The 21,561-nt window shown below is 43.7% G+C and overlaps 2 protein-coding genes across 2 annotated transcripts in view; both read right to left on the bottom strand.

The window, feature by feature from the left end:
- The window catches only part of LOC126396068 (uncharacterized), a 737,953-nt gene that overhangs the window by 587,937 nt on the left and 128,455 nt on the right, over window positions 1-21,561 (bottom strand). The gene's annotated exons all lie outside the window — the stretch shown is intronic.
- The window catches only part of mfhas1 (multifunctional ROCO family signaling regulator 1), a 34,892-nt gene that overhangs the window by 9,184 nt on the left and 4,147 nt on the right, over window positions 1-21,561 (bottom strand). The window lies entirely within an intron of this gene.

The raw sequence follows: 21,561 nt of genomic DNA, 5'->3' as shown, positions 1-21,561 counted from the left end.
GTTCTGTGGACGATAAACCAGGTGCAGACTTCCATCTGTGTCACCGCTGATGAGGAAATACAGCGAGTGCTGGACGGAGCAGTGAGTGACAACAACCCCGCCCACATTTAAGAGGACTGTCTGAACAGACCGAGGGTCTAGGTACCATGTCTGAAGGTTACTGCTGGTTCCAAAGGGACTGGACTGAAAGGGTTTGGTGGAGACGGGGCTATAGAACAATCTGAGCCCGTCAGTGACAAAACCCTTTTATTGACGGTGTGAACACACCCTGAGTGGTTACGTTGCAGCCTGGTTCACTGATTTCTTGCTCAAAACTGGATCAATTTAAAAACTATTATTCTCATTAGTCACAAAGACACAAAAACATCAAATATGGTTCAGGTTGAAAAATACCAAAGTTGCCCTTTAAAGTATCTTTTGGCTCCAAATCTGTTGGACATCTTGATATAAAGAAAATCAGCTTGTAAGAACTAAAAGAGTTTTAGATTCACTTTAAAGCCATAAAGAGCTGAGTTATGGTGCACATGTAACACTTAAAAGAGCACACTGACCATCTGAAATAAAGCAGGGTTTAAAATTGAAAGTTACAGAGTGTACCTTTAAGATTCTGAACGCAGCACTTTAAATTTTTACGTCCTATCAGAGTATTTTTAGACTGTTGTGAAATATGTGAATATTTCTTCCCCTGCTGGAAATCAGATGTGTTTTTCATTAGTGGAAGCAGCTGAGGGCTCAAACATCCAGCTGTGTGTCCTGAATTAGGTCAAAGCCTGATAACTCCTCCTCCTCCTCCTCCTCCTCCTCCTCCTCCTCCTCACGGTGACTGAAAGGAGTCGCACAGTAACCCACAATAACCTGACATCAGGAAGCAGGAATGTCCCCCCCTCCTCCAGCACCATCAGCAGGTAGAGGAATCATTTACATTCCTGCTCCGCCGGCTCATTTCCCCGCCAACTAAAGGTCGTTCACACACGGCCATAAAAGGAAGCGACTCCTCTCTGGGAGCGGGAGAAATTTTCCTGTCTCCAGGAAACTCTCGCTGAGCGTCAGGCTCCACTGCTCACAAACTGTTTCCAAACACAGCTCAGACATCCGACTTCACTTCCTGTTCTATTGTGAGCCTCAAATATGTGAACTGAGGAGGAACTGAGGGACTTTGAGGATTTCTGGGCACGAGCCAAGCGGGCTAGTAGGCTAACACGTATCCTGCTAGAGAAGCCATTAATCAACGAGTCAATAAACAGAACGTTACAGCTGAGGGCAGAAATCTGGAGAAGGCAAAAAAAGAAACGTCAAAATCTGAAAGTGCCCCCCTCCTCCTGCAGCTCATTCCTCTCTGTCCTAAGCCCCTCCCACCAGACGACCTTGGGCATGTGCACGGGTTTCATACAGTAACTCAGTGTTTCCATACAGTGATTTATTTGATCTTATTTCATTGGCTCAGCGCCTCCTCACCCTGCTCTCCCTATCTCTGTCTGTTTATCTGATCGCACCCCACGATCCCTCCACTTTGCTCCCCGCCACTGTGGACTGTTTCCCCAGGAGGAGAGCGGCCAGCAGCTCTGGAGACAGAGCTTTGGTTGCTACAGCTGCTTCAATTTGGCTGGTACGCCTCCCCCAGCTCCAGGTGTCACAGCAGGCTGGTGGCCAGCAGCAGGGCTGTGACTAACCTGTGTAAAGGCAGCAACAGAAAGTTTGCTGATCTGGCGGGAATCTGAAGGCTAAACTATTAGCAACATTTTCTCTCCATCTCTAAAACATTCGGCCAAATATTGACATGTGATTTATTAACAGGGTTCTCACAGTCATAGAAAATCTATCCCAGCTGACATTGGGCGAGAGGCAGGGTTCACCCTGGACAGGTCACCAGACTATCAGTGACGTACTCTGAGGGAAGCCGCGGCTGGTCAGTCCTTCGGTGATTCTCTCGTAAGTCGGCCCGTTCTTCACCGTCCCCGTCATCTGACGGTTAATGGCCTCTTCGTTTGCGAGGACAAGGAGGGCGCGCAATTCCTTGTCTCCCCAGTTGCTCATCTTTACAGTGTCTGTCAGGTTTGTGTTTCCCTCTTGCTACTAGCTGCTCGCTAATTCCTGCTATCAGCTGTTTCCTGTTTATCCACCGCCAGTGGCTCGCACGTGCGGCGTCATCAACAGCTCCTCCCACAAGTCATCAACAGCCCCTCCCGTTGCAGAAGGCCGCCTCGGTCTGTTTAAACCAAAAAGGTTCCACCAATATGTCTACCCTACGAGGCGGAAAATTGGGCACCTTGGATCAACTCGCCAACCCGGCTGTGTGTCTAAACGCTCGCAGCTTGCCGGCAAAACAGCCCAACATTCGCCGAAAATCTGGCAGTGTAAAAGGGAATTTAGAGACAGACAACCATTCATGTGGGAGGAGGAAGCTGGAGCACCTGGAGGAAACCTCATGTGGGAGGAGGAAGCTGGAGCACCTGGAGGAAACCCACGCTGACACAGGGAGAACATGCAAACTCCACACAGAGGGGCTCCCCCACTCTGGGTTTGAACCAGTAACCCTTTTGCTGTGAGGCGACAGTGCTAACCACTGCACCACCGTGCCGTATGCAATCATTATAATACAATAACAAGCATTGGGACAAAGCACGCTGTACAGTTCTGTGTGTGTAATTATATGTTGTGAATAGTTTTGGAATCTTTATCATGAGTCCTTTAAAAGTTTAGAAATTTTTCCATGAAAACGTGTCGGGACTCTGTGGAGAAAATAATCAGCTGCAGCCTTCAATTCTTCATCTATCAAAGATTATATTTCCTCTTCATGTCAACAACATCGCTGATCAAACTTCAAGCACCACCTGATGGATCCGTTTGTTTGACGACACTTATTAGACAAGATCTGCCAACCTAATTCTGATTCCTACCGTCCGTAATCACATAACTGTTCCTAATACGTAATAAAGCAAAGTAGCACGCTGCATGAAAACACAGAGAGCTCAGATTAACGACACAGAGACCGACAGTTATGAAAGTCCTGCTGTTTCGCCAGTGAACCAGATTAAGGCCACAATCAGACCATCACACACACACACACACACACACACACACACACACACATACACACACACACATTCCTGATGGATGACTTTGTAACACGAGCGCTGTGTTTGTGTTTACCTCAAGGTCAACTGGACACAAGATAAAATACTCTGCGCCCTAATAACTTTCCTGAGTTGTAAAATCCTGTCAGAGTTTTACAAACCTCTGCAGTGTCTTTAAAACTGTGACTGAACTTCCTGGATCATATTTCATCGTCTCACCTGTAACCTGAAACAGCATGTACACTGTAAAAAGTTCCACTACAGCACAATATTCTTTAACCCTCAGAGACCCACTGTGGACACACTGTTGTCCTTTTTAAAGGGGGACGGGGACCTTTAGGAGGAGACAGCAGGTCAACAGTAGATGCCACGTGGAAGTGTACGGCCTTGATCACACAGAGGCGCACTGCACTGCTTATTTTATTGAATGCCAGTCGTAGAAAAATGCTTGCTGCACATTTTTGAGGGTGAGAGGCTGTCAGCAGATAAACAGAGATCTGTGTGGGTACATGAGACCCTAAAAAAGAGGCTGGATCATGGGGAGTACCACCAGTTGGTCCAGGAGCTTCTCCTCCATCATGGACGTTTACAGGCAGATTTTAGGATGACTCAGGGGCAGTTTGACAACCTGCTGTCTATCATCAGGCTGTATAGCTCTGGGTATCCAGCAACCACTACCACCAGTTTCTCCTCCATTGTTTACCAACTGTAAACTTGTTGTCGTGACCACCACAGAAGCCCCGCCTCTCAAATCATCCCATTGGACAATGGGGAAAAAGCAGAGATAAAGCTTTTCCAACTCGAGGAGTTCAGAGCGCTCCAGCAAAACGCCAGACTCCGAGAGCGCAGAAACACGCAGCATGTAGCAACGCAAAAACAGCGAGCAAAACGCTTCATTCTCATTGGAAACTTGCAGGTGACATCATCAGCCGACTTGAGTCCAGCTCAGACCGGCCAGTTCACACGTCTGGCACTTTTCTCTGTGACATTCTAAAACAGTTTCATCTCATCACGAATGCGGGTTCAGGACCAGATTTAAGGATCGTTATCAAACATGTTTGTTTCTGTTAATCTGATGTTTTAAACTGAAACGTTTATTCCTGTGAATATCATCAACAAAAAGCTGCTCGACTGTCATCATGTGTATCATGTCTTCCTCCTCCCTGCGTCACTCATCCTGCGCTCACTCCTGCTCTTTAAATATTTACAATCTCAAACCTAAAATAGAAATCTGTCTCCGTCCAGGAGCTGCACACGGAGCTGTGAGGAGACGACCAGGGGACGAGGAGGAGACAATAAAACCCCGTAATAACAGAGGCCGTGTTGTCATCAGTCTGCAGAGTCACTCTCGCTCCATATTTATGATGCTTCTCCTCATCACATGACCACACACACACACACACACACACACACGGCCATAACCAGGTCACACTGAGGATTCAACAGAGAACAAAAGATCATATGTGAGCTGAAATCTGCTTAAAAACACGGACTAATCCACCTCAGCCGACCCACTCTGCTGCTCCCATGATGCACTGGGCTGCAGACACTGGCGGCTGGTGGTTGACTTAGCCAAAAACATCTCTCACACACACACACACACACACACACACACACACACACCACCACACACACACACACACTCCTGGAATCAATAAATGAACATCCATAACCAAACACACTCCTGATAGTCATCATCATCATCATCATCATCATCATCGTGTTTCTTCAGCATCAACAGCTATTTCTCTCCTGTTTCCATGGTTACACTGCTAACAGCTAATTCAACCTGTCTCCCACAGCTGACTCCATGGCAACACTAGACCCCAAAGCATTATGGGAACTGAAGTTTTGAAACAGTTTACCCCAAACAGAAGTCAGGAAGAGAAAAACAACACTGATTAACCCTTTAAACTCAGAGACAGAAATGATCCACCAGTGCCTGCACTGGTATGTTTGCTTGCTGTGATGTCATTTCCTGGAGTATATTCAAATGCTTCATATCCCTAAAATCTGTACAACCTGAGCTCAAAGGTTATGTCAGTCAATAAAGCATCATAATTGATTAAAGTTTTGCAATATGAACATTTTTATGAGCAGAGTGAAAAGACGTTCATCATTTATTTCTATCTGGTGCCACCAAGTGTTTTCACGTAACGTAGCCGTAAATGAGATGACTGCACGCGTACAATGTGATGACATAAAGACAGAAGCCTTTTAAATTGATATATATATGTGTAGGATTATGCAAACAATCTCCTGCAGCCATTACGGGAAAATCCTGGTGTAATTCCAGCAAATTTATAGTTTGAATATTTCTGCTCTGTTCTTGATAAACAATAAACTTCAAACATCCAGAAGTGACGTTCTGACATATAGACAGTCATCTGCATATACGTCATCCACTACAACAGCTCAGCCTGTTCTACAGTGACGTAGTAAATGAGCTGAGTGTCATCAGGAGGTGGAGGGGATGGTGGATGGTGAGACACCTACAGTAGAGAGACGCCTGCCAAGCTGCAGAGCACTGCTCCACATCAACAAACAACAAAACTGCCTGTTTTTTAAAAAGTCATTGCTGCATTACCTGCCGTGACACAGTGCCACAAAACCAGTTGTTTTCTTACCAAGACATCGCTGCGTTTCCAGCTGGGTCAGTGCCACGAAAAGCAGTTGTTTTTCACTGTGACATTGTTAGATTTCCAGCAGGATTAAGCTATCAAAAGTGGTTGTTTCTGCATTTCCAGCGCGGATTGTGCCATGAAAAGCAGATGTTTTTAACTGTGACATCACTGGGTTTCTAGCGGGGACCTTGCCACAAAAAGCAGTTGTTTTTGTTCAGACTTGTTGCTGTGTTTCTAGCAGCTTTTTAGACAACAAACATGAGTGTTTTTAAGTGACCTGTCATTTCTTTTCCTGCCCGAATAGTGCCACAAAAAGCGGATGTTTTTTACCGTGACATTGCTGCATTTCCAACGCATATTTTGCTGTTTTTTACCGACTTGTTGCTGTGTTTCCAGCAGCTTTGTAGCCACCAAACATGAGTGTTTTTTACAGACCTGTAAGTTTTTCCTGCAGGGACAGTGCCACCGAAAGCAGGTATTTTAAGCAAAAACATCGTATAACCACACGTTAACCACAATGTTGCTGAAATGTACAGAAATGTTCTGCCTTAGCAGTGCCACATAAAGTGTTTTCTTACCGAGACATTGCTGCATTTCCTGCCGGGACAGTGCCACAGAAAGGGGTTCTTTTCACCCAGATATCACTATTTTTCCAGCAGGGATTGTGCCTGAAAAATCAGGTACTTTAAGCCAAAAACTGATGTTTTCCTGACCGCAACCAAGTGTTTTTTGTGCCTACACCTCACCACACTGTGTGACCTTTCAACCAGGGTCTGACCAGATCTCTGTTCCACAAATACACCTCAGCTCAGGGTCCAGGTGACCCCACGCTGACTGAGGTGAAACTGAGAATCAGGAGCGTTTAAACGAGCTGACGAGCTTCATGATGCAGCAGGCAGTGAGCAGTGTGTGAATGAATCAGCTGAGAGGCCATCAGCTCAGCCCGAGGATTAACACTGCGACCACACACACACACACACACACACACACACGCAGCTAACTCTGAAGACCAGAAAAAGACCAACACACTCAGTCCGTTCAGCTTCTTACATCATGAGTGTGTGTGTCGGCGTGTGTACACAGACAGCTGGTGATCAGCTGTGTGTCGACTGATGAACAACAGGCCTGTGTTCACTTCGCACTGCAACACATCTGATGGGTGTCTGCAGACAACACAGAACAATAAACCACGCCAGCTCCCTGCAGACGCTGCAGACTTCATCACACTCGCAGAGCTGCTGGAGATCTGCCGCCAGAGAAAAACCAGGATATGTGAAATGGAGCAGAATGAGCCGGCAGGATGAAGCTCAGAGACTCGGCCTCCGTCAGTGAATAACAGTCAGATATCGTGACCAGATCAGACTAATCCTGTGTGATCAGCAGCTGCACTGACAGAGAGATCCTCAGGAATGTGTGGCCTACTTCCACAGCAGAGGAAACACACCGAAAATAACTCTGCTCACTCAGCAGGCCTCAGGGACACAGTAGTCCTGGGTACCTGTGGTTTCAGATGGCTGCCGGCGTCTGGCACCATCCAAACTTTAATTCCAACAGAGGCGAGTGGATCTCTGCAGAATTACTCCTGGACAGATGGTCTGAGATACGCTGTAATTAAAAAACTATGAATCTGATTGGCTGCAGTCGGATGTGTGAGAGGACGCCTGTCTCAAACGTCTCTGATGCTTTTAGGTTAGAGAACGTGCTCTTATAAACTGATGACATTTAGCATGAAGGGACTGTTTTGTACAGCGAGAACAAAACGCTGCTCGATGCTTCAACCAGACTGACAGAGACAAAGATCCCTCTGAGCAACAGCCGAATAACAAGAGAAGAGAATCAGCCGTCGTTGGTAAAAGAGACTGAAAGCTGAGCGTCACAATGTGTGAAGATTTAAACAGGAACAACTTCCTGTTTCACTGTTAACTGCACAATAATGTCTGTGACAAGCTGGAATTACAGAAAATGTCATATGTTTCTACAAACCATCAATATAAGTAACATTTGCATGTTTTATACAAACATCACTGATGTGATATAACTCGAGGTGGAGAGGATGGAAGATAGTGAGATACCTCGGTGAGACATCTGACCACCGTTCAAGATCAACAGCAAACAAAAAAAAAGGTTGTTTTTTTGCAACCTGTCACTGTGTTTCCCGCAGTGTTTCTGCCTTTAATGTGGATGTTTTTTAAACAACCCATGGGTGTTTCCAGCAGCCCATAAAAGTTGGTGTTTTCAACAGCCCCCAAATGTGTGTTTTTTTAGAGACCCGTCACTGTGTTTGCAGCGTATTTTCCACCCTCAAATGTGGGTGTCTGTTAGTGACTCGCCACTGATTTCTGCTGCTTTTTAGCCCCAAAACATTGGTGTTTAAGCTGCTCATCACTGTGTTTGCAGCGAGTTTTCTGCCCACAAATGTGGGTGTTCTTTAGGGACCCACCACTGTGTTCCCAGCTACTTCTGGCCCCCCAAACACAGGTGTTTTTTTTGGGACCAGTCACTGTTTTGTCATCATGTTTTCCGCCCTGTGTTTCCAGTGGCTATTTAGCCTCCAAATGTGGGCATTTTTAGGCGACTCATTGCTGTGTTTGCAGCAGGTCTTCCCTCCTCAAATGTGTGCATCTATTAGTGACTAGTCGCTGTGTTTCCTGCGGCTTTTCAGCCCCCTAAAGTGGTTGTTTTTTAGGGACCTGTCACTATGGTTTCGAACCCTAAATGTGGGCATCTTTAGGGACTCATCACTGTGTTTCCAGCAGCTTTTCAGCCCACAGAAGTTGGTGTTTTCAACAGCCCCCAAATGTGTGTTTTTTTAGAGACCCGTCACTGTGTTTGCAGCGTATTTTCCACCCTCAAATGTGGGTATCTGTTAGTGACTCGCCACTGATTTCTGCTGCTTTTTAGCAAAACATTGGTGTTTAAGCTGCTCATCACTGTGTTTGCAGCAAGTTTTCTTTGGGTGTTCTTTAGGGACCCATTGCTGTGTTTCCAGCTTAGCCCCCCAAACACAGGTGTGTTTTTTTGGGACCAATCACTGTTTTTTCATCATGTTTTCCGCCCTTGTCTTTTAGTGACTTGTCACTGTGTTTCCAGTGGCTATTTAGCCTTCAAATGTGGGCATTTGTTAGCAACCCATTGCTGTGTTCTCTGGCACTTTTAGCCGTCAAACATGGGTGTTGTTTAGAGACCAATCACTGTATTTACTGTGGCTTTTCCTTGCCGCTGATAGTGCTCTGAAAAGCAGTGATTTTTTACAGAAACATAACACGTCAACATGCATTCTGGCGACTGGGTTGGGGGTTAACAGGCTACGTGTTGCTTTAGTAAAACTCTAATTCAAACTTCACTATAAGAACAGAGGCGCAGTCGTTCCGACTGTTTGAATATCAGCTGAACAGACTGAGGACTGACAAATCACAGTTTAAACCTCGTTAATCAAACCAGTGAGCAGACGGCCCAAAGAAAACCAAATTTAAGAACTGAAACTGCTGATGATGACTGATCTCACCGTGGATCAAACTTTCACTTCTATTATTCAGAAAAGTCTGACTCACTCCTGACGTCTGCTGCTGATTCAAAGCTGCTGGGATTCCCCTGAAAACTGATGCTAATGTGTGTGTGTGTGTGTGTTCCAGCTGCTAACATCTGCAGTGTAATGAGATAAACCGCCTGCTGATCTTTTACACACTAAGACTGTCTGAGTACATTTACAGCAGAAACCCAAATGCAGATCAAGTGAAGAAAAAGGCTGCGTTCATGTTAGTTTCACTGCTTCTGAAAATATGTTTTCATCATTAAACTTTTTATAACACTATTAAGTGTGTGTGTGTGTGTGTGTGTGTGTGTGTGTGTGTGTGTGATGGTTTACATTCTCCAAATGGTTCATGAACAGTTTGGATCTGCTTTGGAGAGAGGTTTTAAAATAGAAAGTGGAAGTTGTGTGTCTGAAGGTCAAAGCCCTGCAGTGAGGGTCGCTGTAACTCTGACAATAACCAGAATACATGAGTTATAATTATCAGCCTTATTTATGGTGATTAACGGCTGCTGGCTCAGAGTAACACTGCTACTGTATCACATGACCAACGCGCTGTCGGGAATCTTCCTGCACGTATCTCTGTGATGTACTGACACACATTTCAACAGATGATCTCTGTGACAGCAGCTGGACCTTCAGTCCTGCTGACAGCGACAACTCGTCCTCACATTCACGCCGGCTCATGTTCACGATGGAAACTGTCAGTGTGACACGTCGGGGATATTTCAGTCTGAGGGACCACTAAAGATAAAGAGCAACTCAGGACGAGACCTTGAGCTTCCTGCACCTGTACGTGAGCCAAAGTTCTCCCTTCACAGAATGTGTGAGGCCTTTCCTTCCCAACACTGGGCCTAAAACAAAAAGATTCATATGCTCTTTGGTTTTTAATGTCATCTTTTCAGTGTTGGAAGTACATGGTGCATTTATGTGCAGCCATGTTAGAACAATAATTTCCCTTCGCAGCACGTGAATGTTTATGTTGGATTTCTGAGCTTTGACAAATAAAACTGTCAGCTTATACAAATGACATCAACACAAACCACTAGCAGAGGGACGTGTTGCATTCAGGTACCACTGAAACATGAAATACGTCGTTTACAAACTGAAAAAAGATGAAGAAGAGGTTTGTCTGTATTTACTTTGTCTGATTGTAGATGTCCCTATTTCAGACCTTATTGTTAGCTTGTTTATACACTTCGCACCTTACTGTTAGCTAGTTTTTATATTTCGCACCTTATTGTTAACTAGTTTTTATATTTTGCACTTCAGTGTTAGCTAGTTTTTATATTTCGCACCTTATTGTTAACTAGTTTTTATATTCTGCACTTCAGTGTTAGCTAGTTTTTATATTTTGCACTTCAGTGTTAGCTAGTTTTTATATTTTGCACCTTATTGTTAGCTTGTTTATACACTTCGCACCTTACTGTTAGCTAGTTTTTATATTTCGCACCTTACTGTTAGCTAGTTTTTATATTTCGCACCTTATTGTTAGTTTGTTTTTATATTTCGCACCTTATTGTTAACTAGTTTTTATATTTTGCATTTCAGTGTTAGCTAGTTTTTATATTTCGCACCTTATTGTTAACTAGTTTTTATATTTTGTACTTCAGTGTTAGCTAGTTTTTATATTTCGCACCTTATTAACTTTTTTTTATATTTCGCACCTTATTGTTAACTAGTTTTTATATTTCGCACCTTATTGTTAACTAGTTTTTATATTTTGCACTTCAGTGTTAGCTAGTTTTTATATTTCGCACCTTATTGTTAGCTTGTTTATACACTTCGCACCTTACTGTTAGCTAGTTTTTATATTTCGCACCTTATTGTTAGCTCGTTTTTATATTTTGAACATGTCATTAGCTAGTTTTTCATGCACCTTAAAGTTAGCTGGGGGGGTTTTCCCCCGCACCTTTCTGTTGGCTAGTTTTATTTTTAGCTTATATTTTCTTTACATTTGCTTTTTCTGCTTAGTTTTTTTATCCTTGTATATTGCACGCTTTATATCTGCACTCCTCTACCTTTGTATTGTAACCGCTGCACAGTAGTTCCCTTCAGGATAAATAAAGTTCTATCTTATCTTATCTGTGTGTAGACACACATTGTAAAACAACATTTTAAAAACATTCCAGTGTCACATACCCGTAGACGCAGCCTGCACACTGCTGTGTTATGAAGTGGATGTTTCTGCACTTGACAGGACGACTGAAGCCCTCACAGAACTTTATGTCTGGCTTGAGGTTTTCATCCTGAAGCTGCTCACTACAATCATCTAACCACTCTGCAGACTCTCCAGAATCTAAAGGAAGATCTATTTAGAGTATGTGGAGTGAAGATAGTACGTCTGTCACAGGCTGTTGATTTACTGCGCTGTGTGCTGCTGACACTCTGTTGGCTGCTTGTGGTGAGCAGACATGCATTCAGCAGCCAAACAGCTCGTCGTGGTCTCTCTGCTGCCGTCTGGACTCAGAGCTCAGGAAACCTCCCAACTTTAAATTCAAATCCTGCTTGTGCAGTCAGGACGACACAAACACTTCCTGTTTTCAAGAAGACGGAGATTTGTGAGGAATTTTTCAGTATCTAAAGACATAAAGGAGCACACACACACACACACACACACACACATACAACTATTTCTTGTTTGGTTTGATCAGGTGAACATCCCTCATTTCAGACAGTTGTCATTTTCACAGCCAGCACCCAAGTTCATGTTGTCTAGGTAGCAAATGTGCTGCTTGCACCCATCTGTGCGCCCATGGGTGTGTAGGTCTTAAAATGAGGTGCGGTCAGACACATTGTTGGCATGGTGCTATTCTCAGGCAGCAGAGAGCGATTGCACCATGAACCAATAAAAACCTGCTCTAAAGTCAGAATGGTGCAGTATTTTCCTGCTATTTAAAGGGCGCCTTATTCAGATAGTAGACGCGCCTACATAGGTGGGTTCACAACATGTGTGCACTCTGCTTGTTACACACAGGGATGTGTGGATGGGTTGCGTGTGGGTGAAATAATACATCATTGGTGAGGAAAGTATGAATGACAGTCTGTAAAATGTGAACGTAGCAGAGATCAGAGCAGAGCTGCTGTCCCATAACTTTGAGCAGAAAACCCCATTTATGTTTTTAACTGTTAGCTCTGTTAGCACCTTTGACAGTGTCAGTATTGCTAGTGGTGCTAACATAGCTAACAAATCAAAATCAAATCAAATCAACTTTATTTATATGGCACTTTTCATACAACAGTAACACAAAGTGCCTCACAGAGGTTAAAAACAACAAAGATCCAAACAGAAAACAAAAAGAAAAGAGAAAACCCAACCCTCCCACCCAACAAAAAGCTATTTAGCTCATAAAATTGAGTTAGTAGCTAGGTAAGAATGATCTAAAACAGAGACATAAAATGCGTCAAAACTAAAACCTATAGGCTAACTAAAATAACAAAAGATAAAGGTTAAATGAGATAAGAACGTAAAAAGAGGAAGGGTAAGAATATAAAAAATAAATAAAAAATAGATAATAGATGGATAAATCGGTTATAAGAGGAATTTAAAATAGATAAATAAAGAGATAAGTTAAAAGCCTGATTAAAAAGATGAGTCTTGAGCCTCTTTTTAAAAACATCAACAGTCTCTGCAGCTCTGAGGTTCTCCGGCAGGCTGTTCCACAATCGGGGGCCATAATAATTAAATGCCGCCTCCCCGTGTGTTTTAGTCCTAACTTGTGGTACGGTTAAAAGGCCGGTGCCGGAGGACCTCAGGGTCTGCGAGGGTTGATATGGTAAAAGCAGGTCAGATAAATAAGACATTTAAAAACTAATAAAAGAAGGGGGGGGGGGTGCCCAGAGGGTGAGCAGAATGTTTCCACAGCAATACTGTCCCTCTACCGAGATGGCGTTCCCAGTGGTAATCACCGAGTGAGCAACAGAGCAGCTAACCAGATAAGACCGGAGGGCGGGCAGTGGGAACCATGTTTCCACTTGTTAACGCAGCTAGCTGTCTGTCTAGTTAAAAATCAGCTGGTTCGTTACCAGGTAATGTGTGTCGGGCTTTCGAAAGCATAATGAACCTAAGCTGACATCCCTACCTGAGATCCATCTGTTGTGATGTTTACTGTTTGTCGGTGTACACCGTGTTTTGCTTTTGTTGATGTGTTCTTGAGGGTTTTAAGATGCTCCCAGCTTGAGTCCTGTGTGCGGTTGACTTAATTAAAATGACTGATTCACAAACCTGACCGGCACCCTGAACAACCAGTAATATACCTCGACAGTATCTTGGTGAAATGAGCCAACAAAACTAACTTTGCATCCACAGTTTAAGTTGATCTCATCTGTGACCGAGTTTTAGTTTGAGTGTCAACATAAACCAGACGAGTGCGGAGCTGTCTTTTCCTTGTGACATCACGGCTGAGGATGTCCCCACAGACGTGTCCACATGTACCTGTATGCTGACGTGCCTCCACCACAGTGTCGGTCACATGTCTGAGATAATACAGCAGCTTACTGCAGGGTGATGTAACAGGATCGTCTTCCTGTCCAGCAGATTACTCACCGACACAACTCACTCACAACAACACAGAAACAATCACTGCTCCTCTTCGTCTCCACCATGTTTCTCATCATGTTGTCACTTCCTGTCTGAGGTGAGTCAAACTGAAGCAGCTCTGGTGGAATGACACAGACATGTTTCAACAGGCCGCTCAGCGCTGACGGATTACTGACGGCTTTTAGTCAAACAAACACTCAGAGCCTGATTCAAACAATCTGTACTCCACTGTCTACACGGCATGGTGCACGTGCAGCAAAGGGCGTGTCCAGCTCCACTTTTGCGAGGGAACGGCGCATAATCTTGGTGCAAAGTGAGGCGCAAGGTGCAAAAGAGTTGTAGCTGTAACATGAATTCACCCAATCAGACAGTCATCTCCTATTTACTTTAAAAACCAGGTACACCTCACACACTTTTATTTACATGGCGAAACCGACAAACAACAACAACAACAACAAAACCAGTTGTGATTTACAGAGCCGTCGCTGTGTTTCCAGCAGATTTTTAGGCACCAAATGTGTGTTTTAGCGAACTGCAGCTCTTTTTCCTGCAGCTATTAAGCCCCCAATCATCTGTGATTTTGAGCACCCAGTGGCTCTTTTTCCTGCAGATTTTTAGGTACCAAATGAATGAATGCTTTTTAGCAGTCTGTGGCTGTATTTCTAGCTGCTTTTCATGTACCAAACGTGGACAATAGCTGTTTTTCCTGTGGCTTTTCAGCCCCTAAATGTAGCTGATTTTACTGACCTGTGGCTGTTTTTCCAGCATTGTTTTAGGTACCACACGAGATTTTTCATCCTCAAACTTGGGTGTTTTTTTAGCAATCCGTGGTTGTTTTCTGGTGGCGCTTTAGCCTCCAAACATGAGTGTTTTTTGGCAACCCACAGTTTTCTCTTGCTGCATTTTAGCCCCCAACTGAGTGATGTGGCTGTTTTTCTAATGGTTTTTTTTAGCCCCAAAATGTGGGTGTTTTTTAGCGTTTTGTGGCTGTTTTTCTAGAAGCTTTTTAGCCCCTTAACATGAGCGTTTTTAGCAACCTGTGGACCTTTCATCCCCCAAACATGGGTGTTTTTTTAGAGACCTGTGGCTGTTTTTCTAAGGTTTTTTAGCCCCAAAATGTGGGTGTTTTTTAGCAACCTGTAGCCCTTTTTTCAGGGGCTTTTTAGCCTCCCAGCTTGGGTTGGTTTTAGTGACTCCTGGCTGTTTTTCTGGCAGCTTTTTAGCCCCTTAACATGAGCGTTTTTAGCTACCTGTGGCTGTTTTTCTAGCGTTTTGTTTAGCACCCAAACATGGGTGATATTTGGCAATCTGTGTCTTTTTCCTGCTGCTTTTTGCCTCCAAATGTTGGTGTTTTTAACAACTTGTCACCACTTTTCGACTGCAGATAGTGCCACAAAAAATGTTTTGGTTTCTTTACCGAGACAAGGTTGTCATTGTGCCTTCTTTTCTGGTGATTGGGTTGATCAATAACATCTTTTAGTCTTTAAAATCTAAAAAAAACAACTCAACAACCCACCAGCTCCTCTCCTGAAGATAAATCTCTTCATGTTGAACTACAATGTGTCACCACGGGGCAGACAGCAGTAACCTGCCATAAAGAACTGATTTAATATTTGCTAAAGGTGCAATAAATGTCAGATAGACTGCTGCTCAGCTGACGGTTCAGTGTTAGAGTGAAGCTGGAGTCTTCAGGGTTACTTTGAGTCATGACATGTTCAAACTGATACCTTCATAATACACCTGCATGTAGAACAAATGTTGGCAGCGGCCGTTTCACAGCCTCCCGCTTCATGTACTGAGTCTGTAACTTTAATCCCAACTTTAATCCTGTAACTGGATTAGGAGGAGCAGCAGGGAGTCAAACTGAGAGGAGATCCACAGCAAGAGTGAAAGTGCTGCGACGCTCCGGACTCAACTCAACCCCAACAACTACACAAGTTAATTAATACATTAGATGATCAACAGAAAATGAAGTGAGGATGTTTGCTTTGTCTTAACGTTAAAATAAACTGAATATCTGTTGGTCCGGCAGCTTTTGATCCACCAAACACAATTATCCACCAAACATGGGTGTTTTTTAGCACCTGTCGCTGTTTATCCACCAGGAATAGTGCAGGTAATTTTTTACGTAGACGTCGCTGCGTTTCCTGTCGGGGTATATCAGTGAAAGCAGTTGTTTTTCACCAAGATATTGCAGCGAGGGCAGGAAGGTTTGGGCAGGATTGGCACTGGATTTATTAATCTAATTATTAAGTTACTCAGGAGAACTATTATTCAATCACTCTAAGGCTGCAGCTTCTCCACATAAATAGTTTGTTACATATCTCAGTGAATCTCAGAGTGTTGTTTGAAGACGTCACTTCAGACTCTTTGGACGTATTGATGGACATTTTTTTCACAAACCAAACGCTGAGTCAACTAATCAGGAAAGCAAGCAGCAGATTTATGGGTAATAAAAACAATCAGTGGTAACAGCATAAACAAATACTGAAGGTTACATGTATTTCGAGCCTGGTCTCACTCCAAAGTCGTCAAAATCCAGAGCTTGGCCAGTGACTTGTGGCGTCAGACAGCAACGAAAAAAGGCGTCTTTAACTTCCCTAACGTCAGCATGACACGCAGCCTGTTGCTGTTATAGTTTAACGGCGCTCAGTGGCGTCAGGGGAAAATGGACGAAAGTTAAGGCAGCAAAAGTCCGGCACTGACTTTCACCCAGGAGAGCGGTGTTCACGTCCTGTAAGATTCTAAAGCTAAACACGTGTGCATTTATTTTGAAAGAGACTCTATGTAAATGTTAATTTCCTGTGAAAACGGAAGTGCAACAACCAACACACCCAGGGTACCCTGGACATCATATGTGTACATGGAAAGTTCATGACCAAACGTGACACAGCGCGTCCGGAAAACTAAAGCTAATCGACACGTGTAACACAAAGTGACTCTGCGAACATCTCTCACTGACAAAAACCCTGAGTGTCTTTGTCTCTCCACTATAAATCAGCAGGTGACACCTTGGGCCACCGATTTTGGTTTTGCTCTAAGCTATGCAACTTCTGGTGCTTTTCACACATATACTACTGTGGTTATTACACCAGACGCACGCACTGCCACTCTGGGTGGAACCTGACATCTATCAGCTCTATCTCACCTGCAATATAAGACAAAACAATACGGCATGGTTGTGGTAAAAGGGAATATTTTAACTCTGGAAACTGAGGATGTTCCTTCTTTAAAGAGCAACTTGTTGCACATGGACAGAGTTAGATTCAGTGTTTCCTTCAGCTCTGTAATCTCTGATAAAACATGGCGACCGTTCATGTCCTATTGATGGAGAATGGCCTGAAGTGTTTGCATGTGTGTACCAATACTTGTTCATAACGGGTTGGACAAACAACATATGTGTACTTGCACTACATGCAAGAAATGGATCAATCAAAACGTGTCTCGACTCATCGGGAGAAGTCGTCATCATAACGTCTGCTGAGTGTGAAGATGAAGGAAGGTATTTAAATCTCTCAGAGTGACGAAGAACATGTTCACAGCCGACCTGCTGCTCCACACTGGAGAACCAACAACAGTCTGAACAATCGAACTGACTCCAGGTCGCGTCTCTAAAATCCTAAAACTGTGTTTGGTCTGCTCGGCTCTGCAGCCAGAGTCTCATGTCCATAAAAGGACAAACACAGAGCTCTGCGTGCAAAGGTGTGTGTGTGTGTGTGTGTGTGTGTGTGTGTGTGTGTACTCTTAAAGAAATAACACAAAGGATTACTGAGAGATGTGAGCGTACCTGCATGTCGTGTCTTGTGACCTCTGACATTAACTCTACCTTTGTCATATTTGTATTTTCAGATTCTTCTTCTGTGTGATAACTGAACCTGATTAAATGTGTATTTGTGTTTGCAAACTCTCTCGTCACCGTGGGACGATATGATTTTGCCACACAAAAATATCACAATACTGTGCTGGATCGATTTTTCCCGCTCCTACAAACACTACAGTGGAGTGAAACTCAAGTAAAGGTCAAAATTTTACTTAAGTACAAAAGTATCAGCATCAAATGTACTTAAAGGACAAAAAGTAAAAGTACTCATTGTGCAGAATATATAACTATATATTCTATATTATAGTTATTGATGCATAAATGAGTTCTGGTAAAGATGGAGCTCGTTTTAATGACTTTATAAACTGCTGGGTAGATTCATCGATAAAAATATTAGGGCCGCCCCCTGACAGTCGACCAAACGTTAGTCGACCAGAAGGTCATTAGTCTGCAAGATTTCATTGGTCGCTTAGTCGCAGAGAAAAAAACAAAACATGAAACTCTATCAGGAGCTGCTCCTTGTCAAAAATAAATCCAAACCTATATGACTGGAGCATGTGTGACTTTACTTTGAAAGGACAGACACAGGAAGTGTCCACGCTCAGCAGTCAGACAGGAGTCAGGTTAATTTCCAGGGCTGGTACCTGCGGTTATTCCACAGGCTAGTTAATAACATGTCGGGCAGGAAATCCAAAGTGTGGGATCATTTTGAGAAGGTGAAGGACGAACCCAAGGTGATATGTAAACTCATCTTCATTGGTCGACTACAAACATGACGTATCATCTGAAACATGGAAGTAGCTACATGCCCATTAGCCCACAGCGTCATTAACAGGCGGCTCGCTCAGTGTGTGACGTGCCCTAAAAAATACATCATCATTTATTAGTTGATTATATTTTGTGTTAATAATCTGAATCTGTACAGTAACTACAGATGAATGCAGTGTACAGTATAACCAAAAACCTCTCAAGTGCTTCTAAACATTTTCACTGGTGCACCCGACATTTAACAGGTTTTTATTACTTTTGACTTGACTTAGAGTAAATCAATGGCAGGAGCCGCTGCACACTGAGAACCTCCATGCTTGACTTTCTAATCATCAACAAACCTTCTTCCTCCGACGCTCTGAACACTGAGCACGTTTCCTGTCTCTGCAGTTAAACTTCATCCTGGAAGTCGACGTTTCTAAACTCTGAGCGTCCGACTTCCATGAACACAGCGAGGAAACTCCTCCACAGCTGCAGCCTGAGAACAAAACCTGATAAGAATCTGTTTGCTTTCTTCGCCCCCCTCCTGAGAGGAACAACAAAGTGCTTCCTGATCCTGCCGGAGCAGAGAGAGTTCCTCTGTTATCAAGCGGCAGATCTGAGTCCAGTTATAAAATGATTCATTACACATCGCGGCTGTTATCACACTCAGACTATTTTATCATGTCGAGGGTCAGACGCCAACACAGTGACACGCTTCACACCATTTTCTGCCTGGCACCAGAAACACCCCACGTGTTGATCGTTTGAAAATAAGACATAAGATTGTTAGTTTAAGGTGAATAGAAATCAGCTCGAACATCCCTCATATGTTGCTTTTATCTCCAAAGGTGCATAAAAACTCCATCAGATCCCCGCAGAGCTCGGAGGCTGCTGCAGACCGACTCTGATGATGTGTTATAGATTAGCTATCAGTGTAATCACATCAGCTCGCCACAATAAAAGCTCTTAAAAAACCTGAGTGCCTCGACAACAACTCTGCAGACAGGAAGTAACCCGCAGAGAGAGGACGGACGGAGACACTGTGTGGAACAAAAATACATCAACAGCAAAATAAAATTAATCAGAGGAATCCTGCAGAGAGCTCCGGAGCACTTTGCTGAACTTTCACGACCTTCATCGTGTCATCATCTTCTTCTCTGCCTCTCTGAGAGTTCAGACTGATGCCACTCTGCAGCTGGTTAGCTTAGCTTAGCATAAAGACTGCAAACAGAGGGAAACTGCTAGCCTGGATCTGTCCAGAGGTGTTTTTATGTGTCCTTAAAAAAAAAAAGGCTAAATGAGTGTACAAAATGTCCTCACGCCATCACGGCTTTACGGCCTCGTTGTGGTGATGTGAAGTCATGTGACCGTGGGGTTTATAACTTAATGTTAATTTTTTTACTCTGGCAATTTCATAAGATTATCTTGCAGCAACTCACGTAACCTGAAGTTGCCTGAGCTGATCACTGTCGGGGAACATCAGTCGGTTTTTTAAGCACTGAAAACAGCAGAAAACAGGCTGCTCTTGAAAAACTTTATGTTTACCACAGAGTTTATTTTCTGATCCAAAATGACAAGAAAAAATCATTTTGGATTTTTGATGAGGGAACCAGGGCGACGCCAACTTCCAGGTCAGCCGACAGATAAACGTCATCCCTGCAGCGCTCTGATGCATCACATGACATCACACTGTTACAGAGCACTTACACGTCCTCACTACTGTCTGAGACAAACAGTGAAAGCAGGTCAAGCTGCCATGACGACCTCATCCATCACAACCAGCACCGAGGATTATCTCTGTTTACTCCTGTATCATCATCCTCCTCCTCCTCTTCTTCCTCCTCCTCCTCCTCCTCCTCCTCCTCTTCTTCCTCCTCCTCCTCCTCCTCCTCCCTGTCTGATCTCATATCAGCAGCAGCAGCGGTCTTTGTTCGGCCTGCACACACACACTGACACTGACCGGGCTTCCCGGCAGAAGGACTCATCCTCTGCATCTTTTATGAACGCTTGTTTTGAGTCAGTGTGATTGGATCTGATCGATAAGCGCTGAGGACGCTCGTTTCAACAGTCAAAACGCAAACGTGGCTCAGAGTCACAACAGTCAGCTCATTTTAAGGAATTAAGATGTTCTTCTATACTCACATCTGGTAGACATGACTAACACTCTGACGGTCATGTGCTGAGCTGTGTATGAACAGAGTTTACTCCCTATGTCTCACAAGGAAACTGGAAAATTTGATTTAAAATTCATAATAAAACTGCAACTTTTAAACACAGACACTGAAAAGAAGTTTTGAACAAAATACAAATGTTGATTTTGAGTATGCGGACATATTTTATCATCAGGAGGTGGAGGGGATGGTGGATGGTATGACATCTCGGCGAGACGCCTGCCAAACTGCAGACCACTGGTCAACACCAAGAAACAACAAAAGCAGTTGGTTTTTAGCGACACATCATCACTGAGTTTCCAGCAGGGATTGTGCCACAAAAAGCAGTTGATTTTTACCGACTTGTTGCTGTGTTTCCAGCTGCTTTTCAGCCTCCAAACATGAGTGTGTTTTAGCCACCTGTCACTGTTTTTCCAGCCAGGACTGTGCCAAGGAAAGTGGTTGGTTTTGTTTACAAAGACATCACAGAGTTTCCTGCCCGGATAGTGTCATAAAAATTTTTATTTTTTAGCCCAGACATTGCTGTATTTCCTGCTGGGATAGTGGCAAGAAAAGCTGTTGTATTTTACCGTGACATCACTTGATTTCCAGCGGAGACTTTGCTACAAGAAGTGGCTGTTTTTTACCGACCTGTTGCTGTGTTTCCGGCATCTTTTTAGCCACCAAACATGAGTGTTTTTAGCAATCTGTCACTGTGTTTCCTGCAGGGATAGTGCCACGAAGAGCAGTTGTTTTTTTACAAAGATATCGCTGCATTTCCTGACTGGATAGAACTACAGAAAGCAGTGTTTTTTACTGTGACATAGCTGAATTTCTGGCGGATATGTTGACAGACTTTTGCTACCAAAAGTGGTTGTTTTTTTACTGACTTGTTGCTGTGTTTGCAGCAGCTTTTTAGCAACCTGTCACTGGTTTTCCTGCCTAGATAGTGCCATGAAAAGAAGTCATTGTTATGTTTCCAGCAGGGACACAAAAAGCAGGTATTTTAAGCAGAAACATCACATAACCACACGTTAACCACAATGTTTCTGAAATGTATAGAAATGTAAAGTT

The sequence above is a fragment of the Epinephelus moara genome, chromosome 9, assembly GCF_006386435.1.
Source record: "Epinephelus moara isolate mb chromosome 9, YSFRI_EMoa_1.0, whole genome shotgun sequence".
NCBI lineage: Eukaryota > Metazoa > Chordata > Actinopteri > Perciformes > Serranidae > Epinephelus > Epinephelus moara.
This window is presented reverse-complemented; position numbering and strand designations above follow the sequence as displayed.